Source organism: Chiloscyllium plagiosum, chromosome 1 (genome assembly GCF_004010195.1).
Source record: "Chiloscyllium plagiosum isolate BGI_BamShark_2017 chromosome 1, ASM401019v2, whole genome shotgun sequence".
Lineage (NCBI taxonomy): Eukaryota > Metazoa > Chordata > Chondrichthyes > Orectolobiformes > Hemiscylliidae > Chiloscyllium > Chiloscyllium plagiosum.
Genome location: NC_057710.1, coordinates 114,784,868 through 114,792,964, shown reverse-complemented (window position 1 = coordinate 114,792,964; position 8,097 = coordinate 114,784,868).

Sequence of the window (8,097 nt, the reverse complement as noted above, 5' to 3'; positions counted from 1 at the left end):
TGGCAGGGGAAGGTGCCAGGATGGGAGGGTGGGTTGTAGGGGGGCGTGGACCTGACCAGGTAGTCATGGAGGGAACGGTCTTTGCGAAAGGCGGAAAGGGGTGGGGAGGGATATTCCAACAAGACTTTCAATTCATTCAGAAATGGGGATGTATATGTTTTTCAATAAGTTAAACATAATAAGATTTCCTCTCTTAACATGCTCTTCCCATGATGTGTCTCACTCTCATTTTAATTATAGTGTGATAATCGATCTGATCTTCGGTGAAGACAAGCTCAAAGTCTTCAAGATGTCCCTTACTCATATTCTCTGCCTCCACAGATAGGTTGCCACTTTGATCATAATATAGCTGACTTGTTGCTTCATTTATCCTTGCGCTTTACATACTTCTAACACAAAAAAAGTTTCTTTTAGTATCTCCTCTCCATACATTTTCCTGATCTGTTTACTTTTCTTTCCTGAACTTCTGTTTGTAATTCACCTTTATGCTTATTGTACTATTTTTGATTTTCTGCAGTATTTCGCTTGCTTTGCCGGATATTATTTTTCTTGCTTTTTCGAAATTGGATCCTTATTGCAGCTGCTCATGAGAGCAAGGTGTAGAGTTTGTTTTTCCACACGTTTGAGATTATCGAAAAACATTGCCAGGATGGGATGAATCTTTGAGAATGCTGGCGGCCTTTCCTTGACAGCGGGCCTGGTAGATGGATCCTATAGATGGGAGGTTGGCCGTTGTGATTGTCCGGGTCAAGTTCATCAAATTCTATAACCGTCTCTGGTCTTGAATAGTACAGCTGCCATACCAGGTAGTGACATATCCAGGCAGAATGCTCTCGATGGCGCACCTATAAACGTTGGCAAGGGTATTCACCGTCATGCCAAAGAGACATTGTTGGGCCATTGTAACCAGTGTGTCCACATGAACAGTCCAAGAAAGCTTGTTGTGGATGACCACTCCCAGGAGCTTGACACTCTCCACTCGTTCCACCTCTGCGTTGTTAAAGTGTAGGGCGGCAAGAGTAACATCCCGCCAAAAGTCAATAATGAGTTCCTTGGTTTTGCTGGCATTGAGAGTTAGGTTATTCTCAGTGCACCGTTTTTCCAGGTCTTCCACCTCCCGCCCGTAGTCTGTTTCATCACCATCTGAGATTCAACCGACTATGGTGGTGTCATCAGCGCACTTGTAAATGGCATTATTCTGGTATTTGGCGAAGCAGTCATTGATATACAGTGAGTACAGCATGGGGTGGTTACGCACACCTGGGGGGCTCCAGTGTTGAGTGTTAGTGAGGACGAAGTATTGTCCCTAAACTTCATTGATTGTGGCCTGTGGGTCAGAAAACTGAGGATCCAGTTGCACAGAGTGGGACTTAGTCCGAGATCACTAAGTTTAGTAATCAGTCTCGAGGGAATAATAGTGTTGAAGGTTGAACTGTAGTCAATGAGTAGGATTCTTACATAGCTGTTCTTGGTGTCAAGAGTGAAGGGCAAGTGATTTGGTATCTGACGTGGATCTGTTGGTCTGATAGGCAAATTGGAGTGGGTCAAGAGTAGTGGGGAGGCTGGAGTAGATTAATGCCATGACTAGGAGAAAGTGAGGTCTGCAGTTGCTGGAGATCAAAGTTGAAACTTTATTGCTGGAACAGCACAGCAGGTCAGGCAACATTTCCTGAGCTGGGGTAGGTCGAGTTGCAGGGAATGTAGGTACCGGCGCATTTCCTGAGCTGGGGTAAGTAAACACCTCCCCCCTCACTTCTCTCCAAGGCCCCAAAGGAAACTTCCTGGGGGGCTCCAGTGTTGAGTGTTAGTGAGGACGAAGTATTGTCCCTAAACTTCATTGATTGTGGCCTGTGGGTCAGAAAACTGAGGATCCAGTTGCACAGAGTGGGACTTAGTCCAAGATCACTAAGTTTAGTAATCAGTCTCGAGGGAATAATAGTGTTGAAGGTTGAACTGTAGTCAATGAGTAGGATTCTTACATAGCTGTTCTTGGTGTCAAGATATTCTAGAGAGGAGTGAAGGGCAAGTGATTTGGTATCTGACGTGGATCTGTTGGTCTGATAGGCAAATTGGAGTGGGTCAAGAGTAGTGGGGAGGCTGGAGTAGATTAATGCCATGACTAGCCTTTTAGAGTACTTCATAACCACAGAAGTTAAGGCCACTGGGCGGTAGTCATTGGAACATGCTGCATGAGCCTTCTTAGGCACAGGGATGATGTTGGCTCTCTTGAAACAGGCAGGGACAGTGGCCTGCTGCAGAGAGAGGTTGAAGATGTCCAAGAAGACCTCTGCCAGTTGATGTGCGAATGCTCTGAGTGCACGGCCTGGTACTCCGTCTAGTGACATAATTGATCACATGACAACCATGACAAGCTGCCTTCCAGTGTGTCTGCACTGAAAGGCAAGGTAAGGCAGATGTACTTTGGACCTTTAAGTTCTTGTTGTAGCGACAATGAATAAAAACGTTAGGTGAGGGACTTCTATGTCCATTAAAGTTATCATCGTTGGTGTTCCCTCGCGGATGAGGATGACTCTCTTCCACTCTCAGGGTGATTCTGTAGGTGGCTGTACAGACTGATGCAGCTACCATTGGCTCTGCTATACATGTGGCAGAAGGTGGTCATGGGGTGGGGTAGGTGGGGCATTGGTGTAACAGCGCGCTCCTTTCATTGTTTTTACCTGGATTCTGCTCTTTCCCATTGACAAGTCTCAAGGCTTAAGACCCCTTCCTGGATGCATCTCCTTCACTTTGACAGTCCTGGGCCTGTGCTTCCCAGGTGTCTGTGGGAATGCTGCACTTTGCCTGTGATGCCTTGAGGGTGTCACTGAAACATTTCTTCTGTCTACCTGGGCCCACCTGCCATTCCAAAGCTGGGTGTACAATACCTGCTTGGAGAGTCTCGTGTCAGTCATACACGTGTCAGTCAGACGATGATGTGCCCAGTCCATTGGAGCCAATCAAGAGTGGTCAGTGCCTCAATGCTGGGGATGTAGGCCTGGTCGTGGATGCTGGTGTTAATGTTTCTGTCTTCCCAGCAGATTCACAGGATTTTGAACAGGCAGCATTGGGGGGGATTGCTCCAGTGCCTTTAGGTGTCTGCTGTAGACATTGAAGTTGGCACAAAGTGAGTGAACTCTAAGAGAGTAAGCAGGGATCACTGAGATACACCCTGATCCAAACCTGAGTGTTGTCCCCATTTGAAAAGGGACCATGAAGCAGCATTGTAATGAGAGGTGCCAGTGTGATCCAAACTTTCCTGTAAGTGGATCAGAGATGTGCCATGATGATGCAGTGTGAATGGTGTGTCTCAGATCACAAGGTCCATGGATGTGGGATGCCTGCACATGGATTGTGACCTGGGATGATAGTAATATGTGTTCAAGGTGAAGGTCCAGAGAAGCGAGCGATAAGTGAAGTCTCCAAGTAACTGCTATGACTTCCATATTGGGAAATCTCAGTGTCTAATTTCCATCCAGTTTTTGGAAGAATAGAAAACTAAATGTTAATGAGATGAGCGTAAAGACTAATGGGGAGTAATAATAGCAAGAATCTTGTCTCACAGTTTTACAATTGGTTAGAAAATGGGACTTTTTCCTCTTAGTGTTGTGAACGTCTTTGCTGGACGTCTCATGTGATTTTCCTAACTTTCTCACCAAGGCTCATATTGTTCAGGGCTGGGAAGATTCCACCTATAGTAACCGCTGAGCCCAACATCAAGCCACTTCAAAGGATTTTCATCAAACCATTTCAGTCTGCTGCAAATCATTTTCAAGAATATGTTACTTCAGTTATGGAGCTACCAGATGGACATTACAATACATGCAAGGAAAGCAAATGTACATTGCAGACATGCTGCCAAGTTTAGCACGCCTGATGGAGAATACAGAATATGCTATGATAAGATGTGAAATCTTCAAGATCCAACACAAAGCAGCTGTTTGACAAGCTCTAGAAACAATACACTCAAAGGAGTTGAATCTAAGGGACAAGCTCAAATCAAGCAAACTACCCAATGCAATGCAATTGTCCAAGCATTGTGAGAAGTTGTGATGAAGGGGTGACCCGAGGACACCCTTGTTGCTATAAGAGTATATTGAACACATAGAGAAAAATAGACAATCCAAGATGGAACATTGTACAAAAGAAAATAGAGTCAATATCGCTCAGGAGTAGAGAGAAGGGGTGATAAAGTTCATCTATGCAAGCCACTAAGGAACTGACTAGGAGAAAGTGAGGACTGCAGATGCTGGAGATCAGAGCTGAAAAATGTGTTGCTGGAAAAGCGCAGCAGGTCAGGCAGCATCCAAGGAGCAGGAGAATCGACGTTTCTTCAGGAATTGAGTCTAGTCTGAGGAAGGCAAGAAATGTGCTCCACAGAACAAACATGAGCAACAAAATCAAGGATCACATCGGCCAGTGAGTAGCTGTCATGAATACCAAGTTAAGCAAGCTAGAGAGCGATTGATGACACATATCTTGGACAGACCATGAATGAATCTAGGAGTAAAGTTCTTCACATGCACAGGGACTGATTATGTTGTCACTGTAGACTACTATTCTGACTACTGGGAGATGGACCAACTGACTTCAGTGATACTGATGAGATTTTCAAAAGCCTTCTGAAATCTGTTTTTATTTTAGCTTTCAAGATATCTACTAGGTGTCTCAGTTCAACCTTAGTTAAAAATTTTCAAACAATCCATTGTCACATTCTCCACCCAGAAAAATCTCAGCAGCAGTCAAAGCCATTTTAAATTCTAATCTGTGTGATATACTTCACAATCACACTTCTTGTTTATGCTCATTACCTTATTGTACATTGTTTTTAAAGATTTGCTGGTCCTACCTAAATTCAACGAATATTCAATCGCATAAAGAGCCCTATTATATTTTAACCTAGCTGACGGTAATACCAGACAAGTCAGATCCCAAGGTGAGACCTTACTTGATAGAACATGAGTTTCACTTTTGCTGTTTATTTACTGTGGTGGTACTGTCACTCAACTTATCCACAAGAGGCTGCCGATTCACTTCTACCAAGAACACATATAAGTTTGCCACAAAAGAAAATAAAGTATCAACTATGTTTCACTAAAAGAGCAATGTCTGACACAATGTTATTACAAAAATCAGGAAGATTCAAGCTTTTGACACAGCCACAACTTTACAGATATTCAAACTTCAATGAAGGGTCAGTGCCTGTCTTTATGTTAAAGCTCCTTGTTCAGGAGGTGTGACTATATTTTTTTGGCAAATTTCTGTATTAACACAATGCTATTTTCTTTGATTAATGCTTTTTTTTTAGGCCATTGTACAAGTTGCAAATTCATGTCACCTACTCCTCATGTATTCCTTAAAGTTGTGTCTTCAATGGTCTTGTAAGATGTTTTCTACTCAAATATCTCAAACGCTGAACGTTTTTGGTCCCTTTCTCTTACTGACTTCTAAGCCACTCCGGGTTTCTTTTCTTCTACCATGACTGCTTTGGAGACTGCTGGACTAACCTTGCTGTCGGAATGACTGCACATTATCTTTCTTTTCTTTCACATTATCTTTTGTTTTTATTTCTGTTTCAAAAACCTTGATGCTCGGCAACTGCCCAGTTTCTTGAACTCCTGTCTTTTGTTTTCTCTGGTACACTGAACTATTAACCCTAAGGGTTTAAAGGCATTAATTTAAACGTATGTTTAAATCCATATAAACGGAACAACTGTGCAGATACTCCTCCGCGCTCACAGAACAAATCTAAAATGAAACTAAAAAGTGTCTGCCCCTTCTTAACGCTCGCAATATAGAAATTCAAATGCAACATAAAGCTATACATCATTTCTCCAATTCAGACCTGAAATTCCCACACAATAATAGTATATTTTGTAAATTAGTAAACAAATATTAATTGCCTTTGTATCTATAATAAAATTGCATTTGACAGATCACATCAATTCTCATCTTTCTGTCATAGCTTAAGTATCTGTCACACACGTTTCATTCCAATGAGGTACCAGTAAGGTTCAATCAGTGCTATTAAAACAGTTTGTCTAGTCAACTTCCTAGTTGCATTTTTTCTACACCTTAGCTACCACCTTTTCCTGCATTACAAAAGTGACTACACAAAAAAAGTACTTTGTTTGCTTTAGGACATTCTACAGTCATGAACGTCTGAATATAAGTGCAAGTTCTTGTTTCCTTCTAAGAACTCTAGACTAAGTGATCCATGGACTGCAAGGTTTGATATCTGTGGCCGTGGAAAATGAGTTGAAGCTTTAATGCTGATATTATTTTGACATGCCAATAAAGTATTTTCCACATGTTCCAGATATTTCTGGAGAACAGTGAGAGCTCCTCCAACTTAATCTTCCATAGTCATGTGTAAAAACTAATAAAACCAGCCTTTGTAATGAATCCAATTTTGCCTTTGGCCATTTAAGGATATCAGCAACCCTAGCAAGAGCCAACTTTGCCATTCGGCATGGTACAACAGACAAGCAGGAGGCTACTTAAATATGTTATGTTATCTTATATTCTACTAACGCAGCTAGGAAGTCCAGTGTTAGTGACGTGCCATGATTAATAGTTGGATTGACAAGGGAGGGTTCTGGCTCTTCATATTAGAAAACTGTTCTGCTTTGTTTGGCCAACTCTGTACTGGATTCACCTTCACACAAAGGAATACTCCAAGCTAATAGCTCCCAAGGCAATATGAAAATGTGTCATATATCTCTGAATGAGTTTTCTGGAAGACTTTGGTGATTAAAGGAAAATAGTGAAATGGAATATTAAAAAACAACTTTTCCAGAAAAGTTATTGGAAGCTATTTTTCAATTCTTCCTTTTCTCCCCTGAGGAAATATTTACCTTTCATAATTAATGTAAGTCCAATCTTGGTTTTGCCTGTCCTTTTATATTGGTAACCCACCCTCAAAATGTATCTAGGATGTTTTTATTGATAGGTATCATTTACACTCCTCGATATTGATTCCGATATTTGAAAATTTGATTTGTTGCGAGCTCAGACTTGAATCTGGAGACAACATCTGTATGGGCTGGACTTGGAGCTGTACTGACTGGAATAACAACTATCAAGAAGGAATTATAACAAATGGATCTTTAACAAAACAGAGAGAGTCATTTATTGGAGATGGTTTCCTGTCTGACATTTTCCTTAAATAGAAGTTGAATGTTGGATTAATGAGAGTACTTTTGCCTCAAATTATAGTTTTGTTTTCCAAAGTTAGTTGTCCAGAGTGATTTTAGCTTTATTCTGTGGTCAATAGAAGTAAAAACAAATCTGTCTGTATAATACTGATAGCCCTCGTCACCCAATAGTCAGATCCAAAGAGAATATAACTAATAAAAGTAAGAGTGAGCAATTAGTTGACTGATCTGCTATGAGTTTACAAGACAATAGTCTTGTGTGTCCTGCGTTTTTATTGAACAAGCTTTAAGATGTGTACCTGCAGCTAGTGTGCCTCATGGCATAAGTCGCATGACCAAGGCAAGTTAGGAAGGATATTTGTGCAAGATTACATTTGAATCCAAATACACCCTTTTCATAAAAAAAACCAAGTTTATATGCAGTACCCTTTATAACTATGATTTATTGAAGTTTTGTGCTATTCAAACAACTGTTCTCACACATTAACAACCACTTGTTATTTTAACAAAAACGTGCTGGAGAAATTCAATGGGTCTGGCAGCATTTTCTTCAGTTTTGAAACTTGAAACATTAACTCTGTTTCTCTCTGTACAGATGCTGCCAGACGTGAGAGTCACAGGAAACAGAGTTGTACTATCAGTGATCCCCAATACCCTCACAGCCCAGTGTCCAGGCCTTTGATCAGGCACTGAATACCTCTTATTGAGGGACCAACACCACTCTTCCCAAATCCCACTGGCCACATTGTTTACTTCTTGGCATGCTGGGTGATGACAATCTGCCTACTATTGGATTAATCCCAGTGCTAGCAGAAGGAGGCCTTCAGAGGTCACCAATTGGCCACTGAAGGCTTCGATTTTCACAAGAGTAGGAAGTTCAACTCCGTGTCCACAACTTAATTCCATCAGAGACAGGGAGGTGGCGGGGATATGGTGCCACCTA